Source organism: Gekko japonicus, unplaced genomic scaffold, assembly GCF_001447785.1.
Source record: "Gekko japonicus isolate JY-2015 unplaced genomic scaffold, Gekko_japonicus_V1.1 scaffold104, whole genome shotgun sequence".
Lineage (NCBI taxonomy): Eukaryota > Metazoa > Chordata > Lepidosauria > Squamata > Gekkonidae > Gekko > Gekko japonicus.
The window spans coordinates 1,155,979-1,160,468 of record NW_015176454.1 but is presented as its reverse complement, the minus strand read 5'-3'; positions in this window follow the sequence as shown (position 1 = coordinate 1,160,468).

Genomic DNA, 4,490 nt, shown 5'->3' with positions numbered 1-4,490 from the left:
CCTCACAATAAGAAGATGCAACAGGAGCACATGAAAGTTGTGGGTAACGGATGTATTTTTAAGGACACAGAGAATATTATAGATATTATTGAAACATCAAAGTGACAGTGTTTCCTTCCTCTCTTGGAACTTTGCAGGCTGGCTCAATAAAACTCAGGACAGAGATTTTATGGATTATATCACACAATTTGACATAGTTTTTTTTTTACAGGAGACATGGATGACAAAGGAATTTAGTATCCCCAATCATATGGCTGTATTAACCCCTGCTTCCCCAGGTTTAATAGGGGGGAGACACTCGGGTGGCCTAGGAATATTCATATCCACCTCTCTGGAAGCCTCTACTAAAGGGTTGATAAGTGATAAGGAATGGGTCACCACTGTAGTATTATCTTTCCATAAATATTCGGTTATATGTATAAATGTATATTTACGACCCCAATCTTCGCAGGAACAAACCAAAAGAATATGGAAGGAAGTCGAACAATATATTCTCGATTGTATACAAAAATTCCCTTCTGCAATGCTGATTATTGGTGGAGATTTCAATGCTAGATTGGGGCATAATGATGACCAATTGTTAGAAATATTCAGACTTAATGACTTAGAAATTGATCAGCCCTTTTCAAGTCGTATATCTCTAGATCCGTTGGCAAATTTTGGTGGCTCATGTATGATCCATATGGTCTCCAAATTAAATTATACTAAATGGATCAGTTAAGGGGGACCGCCAGGGTCAATTTACCTTTCAGGTAGGAACAAAACAACCCACGATAGATTATATTCTGGTTTCTTGAGATATGCTAATCAGTGATCTCCAATTTATGGTAGATATAAGCCCGGAAAGTGATCATTGCCCCCTAAATTTCAATTGGGAAATTGAAGTCAAACATCTAAATTATAATAAAAACCTGAACTATAAGGACGAGGTAGCAGGAGGTAGATTGAAATGGGGTAGCACACTTAATAAGAAATTCATCTCTTGGACACATTCAAAAGAGGGTAAGGCACTTTATTATAAAATAACAAATTCCCCAAAGGAAGAGAGGACTCCCCCTTAAATTTTTATACAGAACTTACCTCTCAACTTACCACTGCTAACTAGATCTGGTCCAGAGTTACTGTCAGTACTCTAAAATATATATGTACAAAGAACAAAAGGAATTTCCATTTTCCTCTTCCAAAAAGACCAATTGGCAACTTGAATGAGGCCCAAATTCCTAGAACATGTTATCCTCATTGTGAGGTAGCACAGAATGTTGTGATGCCAAGTGTGATTTAGCCCTGCATGGATGCTATACATGCATCACCCTATGGCTATGTAAGGAATTCCTATAGCTGAATGATGAGTTGCTGTAAGTTGGCTATGGATCAACACCAAGTGAGCCTTTGTACTTTTGTTTTAAGCTAATGGTCATAATTTTTCAAATGGGGTGTGTGTGTGTGTGTGTGTGTTAAGTGTCGTCAAGCCACTTTCAACCTATGGTCACCCTATGAATTAATGTCCTCAAAAATGTCCTGTCATGAAGAGCCTTGCTCAGGTCTTGCAAACTGAAGGGGCCCCTTGTGGCTTCCTTTATTATTGAGTCCGTCCATCTCATGTTGAGTCTTCCTCTTTTCCTGCTGCCTTCAACTTTTCTTAGCATTACTGTCTTTTCTAGTGAGTCATCTTCTCATAATGTGGCCAAAATATGGTAGCCTCAGTTTGGCCATTTTAGTTTTTAGTGAGAGTTCAGGCTTGATTCGATTGAAACCCCACTTATTTATCTTTTTTGGCAGTCCATGACATATATTTAAAAAATTCTCCAATGCATTTCAAATTTCTTTATTGTCCAACTTTCAACCTATGTATAGTGATGGGGAGTATTATAGTATGAATTATCTTGATCTTGGCTCCCAGCAACACATCCTTAAGGCTAAGGATCTTTTCTATCTTATTCATGGCTGCCGTTCTCAGTCTTCTGATTTCTTTGTTGCAGTCTTCCTTTTAGTTGATGATAGAGCCAAGGAATAGAAAATCTTGAGCGATTTCAGTTTTTTCATCATCAACTTTTAAGATGGTGTAATTCCTCAATAGTCATTACTTTTGTCCTCTTGACATTCAGCTGTAATCTGCTTTGGTACTTTTTGGTATAACCTTCGTCAACAGTTGTTTCACATCTTCACTATTTTCTGCCAATAATGTGGTGTCATCAGCATATCTCACATTGTCAATGTTCCTTTCACCAAATTTTCACTCCACCATCCACTAGATCTAATCCAGGTTTCCTTATGATATGTTCTGCACACAGATTGAACAGAAATGGAGATAAAATACATCCTTGTCTGATACCTTTGCCAACTGGAAACTATTCAGTTTCTCCATATTCTGTCCTAAGGGCAACCTCTTGTCCAGAGTATAGGTTGCGCATCAAAACAACCAGATGCTGTGACCCACCCATCTCTTTTAAAACCAGCTGTAGCTTTTCATGGATCCACACAGTCAAAGGCCTTGCTGTAACCTATGAAACACAAGCTAATTTCCTTCTGAAACTCTTTCATACGCTCCAGTAACCAGTATAAATTTGCAATATGATCTCTAGTGGCTCTTCCTTTTCTAAATCCAGCTTAAACACCTGGCATTTCTCATTCCATAGCTGGGGTGGGGGGGAAACCAAAGGGCCTTTCCAAAATGAACCCTGTACTGGACATTTTCAGAAGGTAGAATGATAAGTGTTGAAGCTGTATAAAAGTGAATGAATCCCTTGGGGAAATAAAAAGTGTAGGTGGGAATGCGAAGAAATCCTGAGGGCTATTTGATGAAGAATGAAGGGAACTTATCCAGCTTTTAACCACAGAAAGATGTTTCTTAACTTTGAATTTCTTTTTTTAAAATAAATTTATTTTCACAATTTCATTTCATTTCACATCAAAATATACATAAGTCCACTTTGAATTTATACATAGATTAAAAATAATAGTTCATTTGTTACTTCCATTCTGTTATTTTAAACTAGCATTGACTAAAAATTAATCTATCTTCTTGTGTTTTAGCCAAGCATAGATTATCTTCCATCTAATCCAGAAAATATCTTCTGGTTTGTTGCTCAATGCTATACTCAACTTGTCCATTTCCGCTATGTCCAGAATCTTGTGTTTTAGTTCTTTTATGGATGGTATGGCTTTCAACTTCCAACGTTTAGCTATCAGAATTCTTGCTGCCTTAACTTTGAATTTCTATGCCTGTCTTTCTTTATTTCCATCTGTAGAAGTGAGCAGTGACTGACGAAAGCTCCTCCCCTGCCACATATTCTGTTATTCTTTAAGGTGCTAACTGGACTCTTGCTCTTTTATTTCCATCATTAGGGATGTGGCTTACCAGTTTCCAGGTGGGTCGTGGAACTCTCCTGGAAAGACGGGTGGTCTAACGACAGAGATCAGTTCCCATGAAAAAAATGGTTGCTCCACCAGATGGATTCTGTGCTAGTAAAAGGTAAAGGTAAAGGTTTCCCTTGCTCGAAAGCCAGTCAAATCCGACTCTAGGGATGCGGTACTCTCCATTTCCAAGACAAAGAGCCAGCACTGTCCAAAGACATTTCTGTGGTCATGTGGCCGACATGACTAGACACCGAGGTGCACGGAACACTGTTACCTTCCCACCAAAGCGGGACCTATTTATCTCCTTACAATTTCTTGTTTTCGAACTGCTAGGTTGGCAGGAGCTGGGACCAGGGACGGGAGCTCACTCCATCATGTGGCACTCGGGACTCGAATTGCTGAACAAATGACCTTCCAGTCTGCAGTTCAGCGTCTTAACCACTTGAGCCACCGCAAACCTATGCTACCATGACCCAAATGAGCTTCCGACCCAAACATTGCTTTCTCCAGGCTCTGCCCCCAAATCTCCAGGAATTGCCCAAGGTGGAATTGGTAAGAAAAGTTAGAATGAGGACACCTTTATTCCTTCCTTTTATTCAGTCTTCGTTCAGAATGCTGTAAATCGATCTTTTCTTCTTCAGTTGCACCCCCCTCCTCATAATCAGTATGTGGCTGCGATCACATACACTAAATAATCCACTTTCAATCCACTTTCAATCCACTTTCCAGTTGAATTTTACTGTGTGTGAACTGGCAAAATCCAGTTGGAAAGTGGATTGAAAGTGGATTATTGAGTGTGTGTGATCACAGCCCCAGTCCTGCACTCAATAAAAACCAGATTCTTTCTTTCTTTCTTTCTTTCTTTCTTTCTTTCTATCTTTCTTTCTTTCTTTCTTTCTTTCTTTCTTTCTTTCTTTCTTCCTTCCTTCCTTCCTTCCTTCCTTCCTTCCTTCCTTCCTTCCTTCCTTCCTTCCTTCCTTCCTTCCTTCCTTCCTTCCTTCCTTCCTTCTTTCTTTCTCTCCCTCCCTCCCTCCCTCCTTTCTTTTTTCTTTCCCTTCCTTCCTTCCTTCCTTCCTTTTTCTCTCTCCCTCCCTCCTTCCTTCCTTCCTTCCTTCCTTCCTTCCTTCCTTCCT